General features: G+C 36.2%; 1 non-coding gene across 1 annotated transcript; it reads right to left on the bottom strand.

Annotated features, from left to right (window-relative positions):
- Positions 1–3394: 3394 nt before the first annotated feature.
- On the bottom strand, positions 3395–3529 carry LOC125910624 (small nucleolar RNA SNORA17). The gene has a single exon (XR_007454120.1). It is a non-coding gene; the product is annotated as a small nucleolar RNA SNORA17 (small nucleolar RNA).
- Positions 3530–17245: the final 13716 nt, after the last annotated feature.

Genomic DNA, 17245 nt, shown 5'->3' with positions numbered 1-17245 from the left:
AGGTCTGAGAAGGAAATATGATAATATGTCTCTATCTGCCTTTTCTTGTTACTTTTGTTTAACCACACACACACAAGTCTGTTCACGTTTTTGGTGGTTGTTTCAGTTTCCTTTTAATTCAATTACACAATTATGTGTACACATATCCACATATTTTTGGGAGGAGTCTTGTTTGTTTTTGAATAGATAAGATATAGAAATGTACTTTAATTTGTTTAAAATTTATTTAAAATTAATTTATGCTTAAGTATCTTTCTTTCAATGGTGATTACTACTCTTAGAAAAACAAAGAGAAACCTTATTTAAAACATATTTCATTTTTTGTTCAAAAGTAAGACATATTTATATTTTTTAATTTTTAAAAAATGTTTATTTATTTAGAGAGAGAGAGATAGAGAGAGTAAGCAGGGGAGGAGCAGAGACAGAGGGAGACAGAGAATCCCAAGCAGATTCTGTACTGTCAGCATGGAGGCTGATGCAAGTCTCGAACTTATGAACTGAACTGTGAGATCATGATCTGAGCTGCAGTCAAGAGTCTGACACTTAACTGAATGAGCCACCCACATGCTCAGGTAAAGGTATATTTTTAAAATGTTCTCTTCACAGTTTAAGGATGGATGCTTAGGGTTTGGAAAGCTAATGTAGAAAAACAATGAGGCATAAGGATGGGATTGCTGGACTTGACATTAACTATGTGGATAGTGTCAGTGATGTGAATCCACTAGTCAGCTTGGCTAAAGATCAGGCAAAGGAAGGTGGTATCTCAAGACATAGCCTAGAAACATCACTACGTTAAAGTATAGATGGTTATGTTTAAGGAATGGAAACCACATGTAAACTAGTAAATAAACCAGTTATTGCATTGTGTGAACATTCTAGACAGTCTGGAGAATACAAACATTTTAAATTATGGCAACTACACTAAAATAACATTGAATATGTAGTGAAGCAGCGTTATATACCTTCACCTCAACCCTACGTTAGCTCATCAGGAAGAAGTGGCTGTGATGCAGTGTATTGCAAACACATTCTGTTGTTTATTTCCTTCTCTTCTCTTGGTTAGAGAACATTTGCTAAATAGGCATTTCACTAGTCCTGACTGGTGGGGGACTCTACACAAGTTCCAAGCATTTACCAAGTATAGACTTCATAATCACTATCCCTGTGTCTGGTACATTCTATGTAGGTATTCTAGGGAGTAAATGAGTCCTAAATTTCAGCTCCACCAAGGAAGAAGAAACCAGGGTAGAGAAGTGGGTCAATGTGTTCAACTGAGAGAGGTTTTAAGATTGTTATTCTTTGAGGGAGAATGGAGTAGTTACCTAATTAGATCTTGCTCACTTATCCCTAGGTAAAACTGAAAGAGTGAAAAGTCTCAGAGACTTCACCTAAGATGAGCATTTATGTAGCAAAGGGCACTTAGATATATCATCTTCCTAAAGTGGGTCCAATCAGGCAGAGGGAAGTAATTTTAAAGGACTGAGAAAAATGTAATTGTGATAAAGGATGAGAGCAATACCTCTTGCTTATATTAATATATTCACTTACCAGGGATTTTTATTTTATTTTATTATTTTATTTTATTTTATATTTTATTTTATTTTGAGAGAGAGAGAGTGAGAATGTGAGAGAGAGAGAGAGAGAGAGAGAGAGAGAGAGAGAGAGAGAGAATCTTAATCTCCAAGCTCAGTGTGGAGCTCGACAAGGGGCTTGATGTGGGGCTTGACATAGGGCTCAATCCCATGACCCAGGGATAATGACCTGAGCCAAAATTAAGAGTTGGATGCTCAACTGACTGAGCCACTCAGGTGCCCTGATTTACCAGGGATTTTAATCACTTATCAATCAATCATCCTGGACATTAGCAAGTCACTTTGGGAACCATATTATATTGTACATCATAATCCTAAAGCACGTGTCAACATCCACAGCTGACTAAGGTTTTTACTAGAATGTTTGCTGGCCAGTAGATCAGCCACGCTGTATGAGAGTGATTATGAAACCTTGAATAAGTGCCTGGTAGAAGTAAGCAGAGAACCCACAACAGCATAAGCTCAGGTATGAGAGTTAAAACACATGCACACAACTCAAAAAGACTCAAAACTTGGAGGCATCTGGGTAGCTCAGTCGGTTAAGCATTTGACTTTGGCTTGGGTCATTGTCTCATGGTTTGTGGGTTTGAGCCCCATGTAGGGCTCTGTGCTGACAGCTCAGAGCCTGAAGTCTACTTCAGACTCTGTCTCCCCTTCTCTCTCTGCCCATCCCCCACTGTTTCTCTCCCTCTCTCTCTCTCTCTCAAAAAAAAAAAAAAAAAAAAGAAAGAAAAGAAAAGAAAAGAAAAGAAAAAAGACTGAGGGCGCCTGGGTGCTCAGTCAAGCCTTTCACTTCGGCTCAGGTCATGATCTCATGGTCCATGGATTTAAGCCCCACATTGGGCTCTGTGCCGGCAATGTGGAGCCTGCATGGGATTCTCCCTCTTTCTCCTTCTTTCTCTGCCCCTCCCCTGCTCATGCTGTCTCTCTGAAAATAAATAAACTTAAAAAAAAAGTCTCAGAACAATTCCTATTGGATTTACACTATTCACTAATGTTTAAGGTGGAGGAAGGAGGTAAAGTTTAAATAACGATGTCTGGAAATGAGTTGTTGCCAACTTAAAAAGGGATACATGTGTATATATCACAGGGGATGTTAGGAAAAAGACATAGACATTCATTTCTTAAATTAGAATTCTGTATTATGTTAGGAAGGGCCATTCTAAGACCACTGACTCAAAAATAATTGTAATTTGGAGTTAAGTAATTATTACACAAAAAGGAATTTACTTACTTAGTAGTAGGTAGACTTGTTGAATGTTGGCCTGGATCTTCTCCCAGACTGAGCAATAGATTAGTGTCACTGAGGTCTCTGATCAGCAGACTGCTCATAATTTTGTTTGTGTTGACCACCTGAATTCAAATGGGCTTCTATGAAATAATAGGGGGGCAATTAAATTCTGTTCTTTTATTTGACTTTATTATTTTTTACATCAACTGCTTGTTTGAAGAAAAAGTAGTAAATATTAAGGCAACTTAAACTGAGTTGTTTTTCTAAGTTGTTTTCTCACCAATATTTGAAAAATACCCTTTTTTTTTTTGTCTTGAGTAGTTTGGATAGACAACTAGATTAAAAATTCCAATGGCTTTTAACTTGTACTTCTGTATTTCTCCAGCTGCTAGGCAATGGGGCTCCTAATCCATTACAATGAAAAAAATACTGAAAGACCCAGCCTGATTAATATAATTATAAATAAGACCAAGACATCTATGAGCTAAGAATTGTTGTGCGCAGGTAATGAGGAGGGAAGAATTAAGCGGTGTAGTTATGGATGTGTTCCACTTCCTACATTTTTTTTTCAAGTGTCAATCTATTAATCATTCAGATGTTCACCAGCCAGAACACTGGGCCTGGATAAGCCACTTTTCCTTTCTGTCACCTAATGACACAAATGTGACACAAAAGCAGCCACACCTGCGATGCCTCTTGGTGCAGTGTATTTGGAAGATTGAACAATTCAAGTTTTATTTCCCTGTGGATGAAGGATCAACAGGCCCTGACTTAGGATATTGCACAGAAAGGCCTGAATCTGCAAAACATTTATACTTCAGGGTGAACTTATTCTAACACCAATGTGTTAACTTATCTGAGACCCCAGGATGCTCATCCAGGCACTGAGTTTCCAGCAGGCAAACTCTCAGCAGGAAGGCCACCTTATTCCTCCTCCCTCTGCCTTTCTAGCATAGGAGGTGCACCTGCAGCATCTTGAGTCAGGCCGGGTCGTGTCCAGCGTGGGGCCAAAAGTGGGGCTTGAAATCACAACCCGAGGTCAAGACCTGAACTGAGATCTTGGATCTCAGATCTCGGAGATCTTGGATGCTCAGCCAACTGAGCCACCCAGGCGCCCCCACTTCCTACATTTTTGACAGTATTATTTTGATGATATCCTCATAAGCTCCTAAGAGATAACATTTTTTGTGTTGTTAAGGATTATTTTACTTCTATCTTCAACTTCTTTCCATCCAGATATAGAAGCCTGGGACATATAAGGTTATGATTTCTCTAACCTACTGTTTTCAAAACAAAGTTTTGTTTGGTGGAATCCCACCTGCTTGGTGCCTATTAGTTTCTAGCCCATCATTTTCTAGCAGTCTACTCAAGGAAGAGACTGAGTTAAGACTGTATCTTATAAGAAGTACTAGATGTAAATATATGTAGTGTAGATCCCTTACCTTAAAGAAGGTGCTATTAGATTGGTAAGTCAACAGTGGTAAGACACTGAACAGCAGACGGTGGTATACAATTAAGGGCTACAAATTTCAAAGGATTAAAGGTCAACGTGGGCAGCACAGATTGGTGAAAGTACTATGGGATATGGCTAATTTGATTGAATGATAGACTCTCCAAAGATACCGAGAGTAAGGAATGTAATATGTGAAAGAGGACAGTGAATGGTATAAACCGGGAAGCCCAGGCTTTAAAGACAGGCAAAAGTAGCCTGAAACTTGGCACTGTCACTTGTGAACTATGCGAACTTAGCCAAGTTACAAACTCTGAGCCTCATATTCTTTTATCTAAAATGGGATTCTTGTATTACCTTAATTTTTTTTTGTATATTTCTGGACAGTATCCAAGCAAACTAGCTCAGGTAAACAAATAAATGCATAATATGTAAAATGGTGATAGTAGTGGACCCGATTTAGTTTATACAACACATCAGTATTCACTCTTGCCTTCCTTGCTTTCTTTCTAGCCCCAGTATCCATAAAATGATTGTCTTTGCCTCTGCTAACAACCAGGGGCCCAATATGGTTGCTTCTATAGATCCCTGATATCTCTCAGGCATGATAAGACATTGTTCTGTCTCCTTCTCAGACAAGAACTTAGAGTTTTGAGGGAAAATCAGATAGCAAACAAATACTTATGTAAATAAATAAATAAATAAATAAATAAATAACTGAAAGCTGTACATAACTTCTGTGGAAGAAAAGGTATATAGTGCTGTGAGAGAGTGAAAGAGGAAATAATTTTTTATTAGTTAATTTTTTTATTTGACTATAGTTGACACATAATATTACATTAGTTTCATATGTACAACATAGTGATTCACTTTCTCTTTATATCATGCTATGATATAAAGCACACAAGTGTAGCCACCATCTGTCACCATACAACATTGTAGTATATACCATTGACTATATTCCCTAAGCTGTGCCTTTATTCCCATTACATTCATTCAATAAGTGGAAGCCTATATCTCCTATTCCCCTTCCCCCATTTTGCCTGCCTTCTCCCAGCAACTATCAGTTTGTTCTCTGTATTTATAGGTTCATTCTGCTTTCTGTTTATTTACTTGTTTTGTTTTTTTAGATTTCATGTTATAAGTGAAGTCATATGGTATTTATCTTTCTCAGACTTATTTCACTTAACAAAATACCTTCCAGGTCAAACAAAATCAAAGTCATCACAAATGGCAAGATCTCATTCTTTCTTTGGCTGAGTAATATTCCATTATTAGATAGATAGATAGATACAGATATAGATATAGATATATACCACATCATCTTTATCCATTTGTCTATTGATGGACATTTAGGTTGCTCCATATCTGGGCTATTGTAAATAATGCTGTGATAAACATGGGAGTGCAGGGGCGCCTGGGTGGCTCAGTTGGTTAAGCATTTGACTTCAGCTCAGGTCACGATCTCGCGGTCTGTGAGTTCAAGCCCTGCGTCGGGCTCTGGGCTGATGGCTCAGAGCCTGGAGCCTGCTTCCGATTCTGTGTCTCCCTCTCTCTCTGCCCCTCCCCTGCTCATGCTCTGTCTCTCAAGTAAATAAACGTAAAAAAAAAACCAAACATGGGAGTGCATATATCTTTTTGAAAAGGTGTTTTCATTTCTTTGGGTAAATACCCAGTAGTGGAAAAATGGAATCATATGGTGTTTCTATTTTTAATTTTTTGAGGAACCTCCTTAGTGGTTGTTCCAATTTACAGTCCTACCAATAGTGTTTGGGGGTTCCTTTTTCTCTTCATCATTGCCAACACGTGTTATTTCTTGTCTTTTTATTGTAGCTATTCTGACAGCTATGAGGTAATATCTCATTGAGGTTTTGATTTGCATTTCCCTGATGATTAATGATGTTGAGTATCTTTTCATGTGTCTGTTGTCCATCTTATGTCTCCTGTGGAGTAATGTCTATTCAGGTCCTCTGCCCATATTTTAAATGGGGTATTTGTTTGTTTGTTTGTTTTTTGGTGTTAAGTTGTATGAGTTCTTTACATATTTTTATATTAATCCTTTACTGGATATATTATTTGCAAATATATTCTCCTATTCAGTAAGTTGTCTTTTGTTTTGTTGATGGTTTCCTACACGGTGCAAAAGCTTTTTATTTTGGTATAGTCCCAATAGTGTATTTTTGCTTTTGTTTCTTTGCCTGTGGAGACATATCTAGAAAAACGTGGCTATGGCTAGTGTCAGGAATTATTGTCTGTGTTCCCTTCCAGGATTTTTATGGCTTCAGATCTCACATTTAGGTCTTTAATCCATGCAGAATTTATTTTTGTACAGGGTGTAATAAAGTGATCCCCAGTTTTATTTTTTTGCATGTAGGTGGCTAGTTTTCCCAGCGCCATTTGTTGAAGAAACTCTCCATTTTTCTTTAATCCATATTAAAAGTAGCTCTTGTGATTGGTGTATTGCAGGAGGTGAGGTTTAACACATAATTTGTGTTGCTGCAGAGATACCACACGTTTGGTTCTTCCTCCCCCCACAGAAGCCCCTAGGTATCTCCTCCCTTCAGGGCATCTTGATACATAGCCCCATTTCATATGCTATCAATCCCTTTTTCTTCCCCTGGGTGCCACTCCTGAGCACACATGACCCACAGTTTATAAGTGCACATGGTTTGGAACATAAGCATCTTCAAAATTCATTTTTTGAGAGGGAATGTTAGGGTCACGAGCCAGCTGGGTCCCCTGCAGTGCGCATCCTTATCCACATGTGAACCTCTGTCGGGACTGTGACCTGGGAGGAGTCTGCTCTTCTGTGTCACCAAGCACTTGGAGCATGTACGTGCCAGTGTAGATGAGCAACTGTCTGGTCACCTGGGTGGTGTGGCACAGGACCTGCAGCTGGCTCCTCAGCAGGGCCTTGACTCCTATACACCAGATGTTGTAGGACACCGAATATATCTCATACATGGTGGTCTTGATATTGCATATTTTTGCCTCCTTTGTCATAGACTGATTGGCCATACAAGTGTGGGTTTGTTCTAGACTTTCTGTTCTGTTCCAGTGATCTATGTATCTGTTTTTGTATTGTGGCTTTTTAAGGTTTATTTATTTATTTTTAGAGAGAGAGACAGACAGAGAGGAAGAGAGAGAGAGTGTGTGTGCACAAGTTGGGGAGGGGCAGAGAGAGAGGGAGAGGGAATCCTAAGCAGGCTCCACACTGTCAGCACAGAGCCCAACACAGGGCTCGATCCCACTAATAGTGAGATCATGACCTGAGACCTTGGTGATTAAATCAAGAGTTGGCCTCTTAACTGAACCACCCAGGTGCTCCAGTACCATACTGTTTTGATTATTACAGCTTTGCAATGTATCTTGAAATCTGGGATTATGATACCTCCAGGTATCTTGTCTTCTTCAGGATTGCTTTGTTTATTTGTTTATTGTATTATTTATTCTAGTTTTGTGAATAATGCTGCTGATATTTTGATAGAGATTGCCTTGAATCTGTAGATTGCTTTGGGTGATATGAACATTTTAACAATATTAATTTTTCCAATACCTGAGCATGGAATAACTTTCCATTTTTCCATTTGTTTGTGTCATCTTCAGTGTCTTTCATCAATGTTTTATGGTTTTGGGCATAGAGGTCTTTCACCTCACTTAAGTTTATTCCTAGGTATTTTATTCTTCTGGTGCAACTGTAAATGGTGCTATTTTAAAAATTTCTGTTTTTCTCTTTCTGCTACATCATTAGTATACAGAAACACTACCATATTTTGGCTGTTAATTTTGTACCCTGCCACTTTACTGAATTCATTTATTACTTCTTGTAGTTTTTTTTTTTTTTTTTTTTGGTGGAGTCCTTATGATTTTCTATGTATAGTGTGATGTCTTCTGCATATAGTGACAGTTTAACTTCTTCTTTACCCATATGGATGCTTCTGATTTCTTTTTCTTGTTTGATTATTGTGGCATAGCATATTCAGTGCTATGTCAGATGAAAGTGGTGAGAGTGGACATCCTTGTCTTGTTCCTGATCTTAGAGGAAAAGCTCTCTGTTTTTCACCATTGAGTATGATGTTAGCTATGGTTTTTCATATATAGCCTTTATTATGTGGAAGTATGTTTTCCCTAACCCCATCTGGTTGAGAGTTTTTATCATGAATGGACATTGAATTTTATCAAATGCTTCCCCCCCCATCTAATGATAAGGCAATTTGATTTTTATCTTTTTTGTTTGTTGATGTCATTTATGATTGATGTGTGAATATTGAACCACCATTGCAGCCCAGAATAAATCTCACTGGATCATGGTGAATTATCTTTTTAATGCATTGCTATATACCATTTGCATTTTGTTGGAGATTTTTGCATCTGTGTTTATCAGGGCTACTGGCCTATGGTTTTCTTTTTTGTGTGGTATCTTTTTCTGGTTTTGGTCTCAGGGTAATTCTGGCCTCAATTGTGTCACAGACTCTGGGTCTAGATCTTTCTTGTCCAGCAAGAAAGTGGGATGCAGGATTAAAATGCGAGATATGTCCAGGAAAAGACAAGAGCCCCGAGTAAGGGTCCTTGCTCCATATTTATTAGGATCAGAAGGCTTACAAGCATGATGGATGTGCACAAAAAGACAATGAATCTGTGAACATTAACTCATGGGTGTGAGGGAAAGGGGGTTTTGAAGATATACAGTGTTAGGGGTTTAGGTCAATATAAAACAAAATCCTGGCTCAGGGCAGATGGATGTTAACTGCAGACAAGAGGCTCTGTGTCTGTTTATCTTAGCCAACCTAGGGGATAAGACAAATAAAGCATGCTGCCTCAGGGTTAACAAGGCACCTTTCTTTTGCTAATTAGTTCCTCTCTGGGTAGCTTCACCCCCACAGTGGTCTATAGCCCTATTTACCTGTTTACCTAATTTGGTCCTTCCTTCCTGTGAAAGCAACTTTCTGCTGTTGTACTAAATTGGGAGGCGTTTTCACCTTGAATACCTAACCTTGTATACTTCATATACCTTTGTATTGGGGCCTTTGCCCCTTGTCTCTATCCTGGGGGCCTTTGCCCTGCCCTCTCTATCCTTGTTTGCCTAATCTTGTTTACCCAAACTTGGGTGTGAGCATCCTATGGCTTTGTAATTCTTCATGCCTTGTTAACCCATTGGTGCAAGCCCAGGGAATTCCTAAACTTATTCCCAACTTCTGATTTTATATATGTGTGTGTGTGTGTGTGTGTGTGTGTGTGTGTATACACACACACACACACACACACACACACACACACACGTATGTATGTATATATATGCCACAAGAAATAAAAGTGTTTTAAAATCAGGTTTATTTCAAAGCACCATAAAGAGCAAGAGAAACTACAATCTTGGGACAAAGCAATTATCAGACGCTGAGTCAGATATGACATATTTTGGAATTATTGTATAAAGAATTTAAAATAACTATAATTAATACATAAAGTGTTCTAATTGGAAAAGTAGACTATATGCAAAAACAGATTGGTAAGGTAAACAGAGAGATAGAAACTATATGAATCAAAAGGAAATGTTGGAAATCAAAAACACGGTAAGACAAATGAAGGATGCCTTTCATAGGCTCATCACTAGATTGGACATAACAAGGATGGAATCTTTGAGCTTGAAGATACATCAGTAGAAACTTCCCAAATTCAAATACTTGGAAGGAAAACAATGACAAAAATAATCATATATATTATTCAAGAATGGGGTACAATAATAAAAGGACATATGTATAATTGGAATAACAGAGGAAAAGAAAGAGGAAAAGGAGAAGAAATATTTGAAATAATAATGGCTTGAGAATTTTCCAAAAATAATGACAAACATGAAAAAAAAAGAAACAAGAAAAAAGTCTACACTTAGGCATATTATATTCAAACTGTAGAAAACAAAAGAGAAGATCTTGAAGGAATTCAAGGAGGGTAAACATTATTTATAGAGGAACAAGGATAAGAATTACATCAGACTTCTTGTCATAACCATGTTATGGTTGAAAGAGTGAAGTGAAATATTTACCATGTTAAAAAAATTAATCCAGATTTCTATGTTCAGCAAAATTATCCTCCAAAAGTGTAGGAGAAAAAAAAATGTTCTCAGAGAGAAATAACTCATTTTTCAAATAGACATAACATTCCTTAGTATGTATGCACCTAAAAACAGAGCATGAAAATACATGAGGCAAAACTTGAGATAAGTCCAATGAGAAATAGACAGATCCACGATTATAGTTGGAAACTTCAAGTCTCTCTTTTCAGTAATTGATACATCCAGAAGGCAGAAATTCAGTAAGCACATGGTTGCTCTCAAAGGAACCATCAATCAGCTTGATCTAATTATATTTATAGATCACTTCATCCAACAATAACAGAATATACATTCTTTTCCAGTTCACATGGAATGTTCAGCAAGATAGATCACTTTCTGGGTCATAAAACACACCTTAAAAAATTTGAAAGAGTAGAAATCAGACAAAGTATGTTCTCAAATCACATTGGAATGAAACTAAAAATCAATAACAAAGATAGCTGGAACATTCTAATATATTTGGAGATTAAGCCATACAATTCTAAATAGCACATGGATCAAAGAAGAAGTCTTAAAAGATATTAAAAATGTTTTTTTTTAATTTTTTAAAATCTATCTTTATTTTTGAGAGAGAGACAACAGAATGCAAGCAGGGAAGGAACAGAGAGAAAGGGAGACACAGAATCCGAAGCAGGCTCCAGGCTCTGAGCTGTCAGCAGAGAGCCTAAGGCAGGGCTCAAACTCACAAAACAGTGAGGTCATGATCTGAGCCAAAGTTGGATACTTAACCGACTGAGCCACCCAGGAGCCCCTAAAAATGTTTTTAACCACATGGAAATTAAACTACAATTTATCAAAATGTGTGGGACACAGTGAAAAAAGTACTTAGAGGGGAATTTATAGCATTGAATTCATATATTAGAAAAGATGAAAGATCTAAACTCAGTACTTTAAGCTTACATGTTAGGAAACTGAAAAAAGAACAAGTTAAGCCTAAAGCGAATGAAAAAAAGACATAAATATTTGAGCAGAAATCAATAAAATTTAAAACAAAATAGAAAAAACCAACAACATTAAAAAGGTAGTTTTTTGAGCAAATCAATGAAAGTAATAAACTTCTAGCCTGGCAACCAAAAGAAAGAGAGAGAAGACACAAATACCAATATTAGAAATAAAAGAAGAGTCATTACTAATGATTCCATGAATACTAAAAGAATAATAAGGAGATATTTTTTAACAACCTTAAGCCCACAAATTTGATACCTTAGATGAAATACATCAGTTAATTCCTTGAAAGACACAAACTACCAAAACTTACCTAATAGAGAAATAGATAATATGAAAGGCTTATCTGTAATAAAAAAATGAGTCAATAATTAATAACCTTCAAAAAATGCAACTTGCCCAATTCATTTCACTGGTGAATTTGCCAAACATTTATAGAATAAATGATACTAATTCTCTACCATTTCTTCCAAAAATAAAAAGCAAAGGGAATGCTTTCTAGCATTATTCTTTGTTTTAAGAAAAAAGTTTATTTATTTATATTGAGAGAGTGAGAGAGAGAGGATGAGTGGGAGAGGGACAGAGAGAGAGGGAGAGAGAATTCCAAGCAGGCTTGGCACTGACAGTGCATAGCCCAATGCGGGGCTCAAACTCACGAACGGTGAGATCATGACCTGAGATGAGATGAAGAGTCTGAGACTTAACTGACTGAGCCATCCAAGTGCCCCTTCTAGTATTATTCTTATAGCCAAATCAGATGTTGACATTATGAGAAAGAAAAACTGGAGACCAGTATCTTTCATGAACACACATGAAAAATCCCTAACAAAATATTAGCAAATCTAAATCAACAATATTTAAAAAGATTATACCCAAGACCGATGGGGAGTTATTCTAGTTACATTTGAAAAGCAATTAAATTATAACAAGCTAAAGAACAAAAATTGCATGATCATATGAGGTGATACATTAAAATATTTGGTGCATTTTGTGTTTGATAAAATCCAACACCCATTCATGGTGAAAACTTTCAGCAAACTAACAATAGAGGAGAATTTTCTCAATTTGGTGAAAAAACAATTATGAAAACCAACAACTAAAATAACTAACATCTCACTTGAGAGGGAGAATCTGATTGTTTACCCCCCCTAATACTGCAACAATATTTCATTTCTCCTATTCAACATTATACTGGAAGCCCTCACTAGTGCAATAAGACTAGAAAAATATTGGTATATAGACTCAGAACAAAGAAATAAGACTGTGTTTGTTCACAGATAACATAATTTTCTACATAGAAAATACCAAACAAATGAGAAGAAATCCTCCTGGAACTAATAAGCAATTATAGCAATGTCATAAAAACAAAATTCATATTCCAAAGTAAGTTGTTTTCCTATATACGGCCCTACACAATTGGAATCTAAAATTAAACAATACCATTTATATTACCACGAAAAATGAAACATTTAGGTAAAATCCTATGAAATATATATGTGATATATATGCAGAAAGTTATAAAACTCTGTTAAGATACCAAAGACCCAGGGTGTCTGGGTGCCTCAGTCAGTTAAGCATCCAACTTCATCTCAGGTCATGATCTCATGGTCTGTGAGTTCAAGTCCCATGTGGGGCTCTATGCTGGCAGCTCAGAGCCTGGAGCCTGCATTGGATTCTATGTCTCCAGCTCTCTCTGCCCCTCCCCCACTCATGCTCTGTCTCCGTCTCTCAAAAATGAATAAATGTTAAAAAAAAAAGTAAAAAAAAAGATATCAAAGAATATCTGAATAGTGGAGAATATTGTTAAGATGTGGATTATTCCTAACTTGATCTAGAGAGTTAATGCAATCCCAACCCAAACCTCAGCAAGCTGTTTTGTGAACTTTGACAAATTGATTCTAAACTTTATATGGAAAGAAAAAAATTTGGATACCCAACACAATACCGAAAAAGAGCAAAGTAGGAGATAGCTACTACTTGAATTCAAGGACTGCTATAAAGTTACAGTAACCAAGATAATGTGGCATTAGTGTAAAAACTGACATGTATGGCAATGGAAGAGAGTAGACAGTCTATAAATAGACCCATGAAAACAGAGTCAACTGGTCTTTGACAAAGGAGCGAAGGCAATTCAGTGGAGAAATGATAGTCTTTTCAATGGTTTTGGGATAATATGACATTCATATGCACAAAAGGAATGAAAACATAGTCCTTTTGTCTTTCACTAAAATAACTAAAAATGGATCATACAATTAAATATAAATTGCAAAACTCCAAAACATCTAGAAGTTAAAGAGGACAAAATCTAAGTGATCTAGGATTTGGAGAGGAGTTTTTTGACACAATTCCAAAAAACATGATACATGGAAGAAAAAATTGATAAGTAGAACTTTCTAAAATTTAAAAACTTGTGTTCTGTGAAAGACCATGTTAAGAGAATTGAAAGACAAACCAAGGATTGGGAGAAAATAGTTGGAAAACACATATTTGATAAAGAAATATATCCAAAATATACAAAGAATTCTTAAAGCTCAACCCTCAGAAAATAAACAAGTCGATTACAAAATGGGCAAAAATTCTAAACAGACCAAACCTCACCATAAAAGATATACAGATGGCAAAACAAACAGAGAAACAAACACACACACACACACACATACACATGAAAAGACACAACATCATTTGTCATTGAGGAATTTCAACTTTTGACAACAAATGAGATACAACTGTATACCTATTAAGTTGGCTTAAAAAACTGACAACATTAAATGGTAGCAAGGATGCAGAGCAAGAGGAACTCTCTTTAACAAAACTGTAAGAAATGTAAAGTGTACATCGTGGTGATTTGATATACATATACATTGTAAAAGCATTATCCTCATCATTATAAAAACATTAATTACACATCCATCACCTTACATATTTATTTAATTTTTTTGTGAGAACACTTAAGTTCTACTCCTTTAGCAACTTTCAATTATACAATACATTGTTAGCAACCTGTAGTAACATTGTTTTACATTAGATCTTCATACCTTATTCATCTTATAGCTGAAAGTTTGTACTTTTGCCAACATCTCCCTATTTCCTCCTCCCCTCCCCTCCCCATCCCCTTGCAACCACTTTATACTCCCTGTTTCTATGCTTTTTTCTTTTATTTCACATACTGGTGATACCATGTAGTATTTGTCTTTCTTTTATGCCTCAATAAAACTGAAAAATTTTTTTCAAAACTCCCATTCACTGCTGGTGGAAATAGGAAATGGGACATACATTTTGGTAGTTTCTTACAAAGCTGATGATAATATTACCATAAGATAAAGTGATAGTATTCCTAGGTATTTACCAGATTGGTTAAAAACTTAGGGGGGCACCTGGGTGGCTCAGTTGGTTGAGTGTCCTACCTCGGCTCGGGTCATGATCTCACCGCTCGTGAGTTCTAGCCCCGCGTGGGGCTCTGTGCTGAAGGCTCGGAGCCTAGAGCCTGCTTCAGATTCTGTGTCTCCCTCTCTCTCTACCCCTTCCCTGCTCATACCCTGTCTCTCTGTCTCTCAAAAATAAACATTAAAAATAAAAAAAAAAACAGTTTTTAGGTTCCCATAAAAACTGCATGTGTATAGGAACTTTATTCATAATTACCAAAAACTGTAGAAAACCAAGATGTCCTTTAATAGGTGAATGGATTAAAAAAACTGTGGTATATCATACAATGGATTATTTAGCAATAAATAAAATAAGATATCATGTCATGAATGTATATTCAGGAAACTGAAGTGTATATTGCTAAGTGAAAGCAGCAAATCTGAGAAGACTGCATACTTATTCCATCTATATGACATTATGGAAAATGCAAAACTACGGAGACAGTGAAAAGATGTGTGGTTATCAAGGGTTCAGGGGTTCAGTGGGGTGGATGAATAGGTGAGGTACAGGAGATTTCAGTGCAGTGATACTATTCTATATGATAGTATAATTTTGGATATGTGGTTTTATGCATACTGTGTCATCAATGAGAACCTAAAAGGAATGATGCCCTGGCAACAACGAGCATGTGTAGTGCCCAGATGTTTGTTTCTAATATCATCTCCAGTAAAATGAACCAGATATCCTTGGAGAAGTGGCTGATTATAGAAATAGGGCAGAAATACACAAGACAAGCCTGGAACATTCTGTAATGCCAGAAAATAAGGAAATGTTCAAATATATACAAACTCACCCATTTTGATGGAGGATATCAGGGTATATCAGGAGCCAAATGAAAGAGCTCCCACTGGGCTAAACTGAAAAAATTTGTACAACAAAATAAAATAATATTTAATCCAAATAAGTATCTTAATCCAAATTATAAAATAAATATCCACGAGCCCATATTGATATAAATGATTGAATAAATTAATAAGTAGGGTAGAAATTTTCCATACAGAAGAATTACAAGTAAATTATGTAGGCATTCTAACCTAAACCTGGAGGAACATAACCCCTCATTTCTTAAATACAGGTTTAGCACGATGACTTCTTTCCAAAGTGTACAGTATGGAAAGCAGGGAAAAGTAACTTTACAATGAAGAAAACTGACAAACACTATTTCAGCCTGATAATCAAGGCCATGAGAAATGAATATAACCTTGATAGGAGGTGATAAAAATGGCACTTTATTTGTGGTGTTCCTCCCCCAAACCCATGACTCTGGTCTAATCATGAAAAAAAAATCAAATACATTCCAATAGAAGGGTATCCTACAACATTTATGGCCAGTGCTCCTTAAAACTGTCAAGGTCATTAAATACAAAGAAAGTCTAGGTAACTATTACAGCCAAGAACAGCCTGAGGAGGTATGACATCAAGAAAAAATAAATAAATATTGTGTATCAAAGTACAATATCAAGAAAGTGAAAAGATAGTTTGTTAGATAGAATTGGAGAAAATATTTGCAAGTCATATATCTGATAAGGGTCTTCTATTCACAATATTTAAGGAACTCTTATAACTCAACAGTAAAAATAAAAACCAACTCAATAAAAATGGGCAAAAGACCTGAACAGACATTTCTCCAGTGAAGATATACAAATGGCCAACAAACACATGAAAAGATACTCCACATTGTTAGTCATTAGGGAATTATAAGTCAAAACCACAATGAAATACCTCCTTTTGCCGGTATTAACTTAATATAGATTAAGTTGTCTATAAGCAAGAAAAAAAACAAAAAACCAAAATGAGTGTTGGCTAGGATGTGGAGAAATTAGAACTTTTGTGGATCATTAGTATGAATATAAAAAGGGACACCCACTGTGGAAAACAGTATTTCATTTCCTTAAAAAGTTAAACAGGGAATTACCATATAATCCATTAATTCTACACCATATAACCCATTAATTCTACTCCTAGGTATTTATACAAAATATTTGAAAACAGGTAAAAAAAATCTTGTGCATGTATATTTTTAGTAGAACTTTTCACAATAGCCAAAGGTGGAAACAATGCAGATGTTTATCATCCGATGAATGGAGAAACAAATGTGGTTTATCCACACAAAGGGATATTACTCAATCATAAAAAGAAATGTACTGATATACACTTCAATATATATAAACTTGAAAATTCTAAATGAAAGAAGCCAGACATTAAAGGTCACATATTGTTTTGATTTTATTTATATGAAATATTCAGAATAGGTAAGTGCATGGAGACAGAAAGCAGATTAGTGTTTGCCAGGAGCTGGAAGAGAGGAATGGCCAGTGACTGCTCAATGGATATGGAGTTTTCCTTGGGGTGATGGAAATATTTTGGAACTAGATAGAAGTTATGGTTGCACAGAATTGTGCCATTGGATTCTACCCTTCAAATGATCTTGTGTTGTGTGAATTTTCCCTCAATAAAATTAAATACCTGAGAAAGATAAATGAGGACATATTATT

This window comes from Panthera uncia, assembly GCF_023721935.1.
Source record: "Panthera uncia isolate 11264 chromosome B3 unlocalized genomic scaffold, Puncia_PCG_1.0 HiC_scaffold_1, whole genome shotgun sequence".
Lineage (NCBI taxonomy): Eukaryota > Metazoa > Chordata > Mammalia > Carnivora > Felidae > Panthera > Panthera uncia.
The sequence above is the reverse complement of the archived record's forward strand: the minus strand, read 5'-3'. Positions and strand labels throughout refer to the sequence as shown.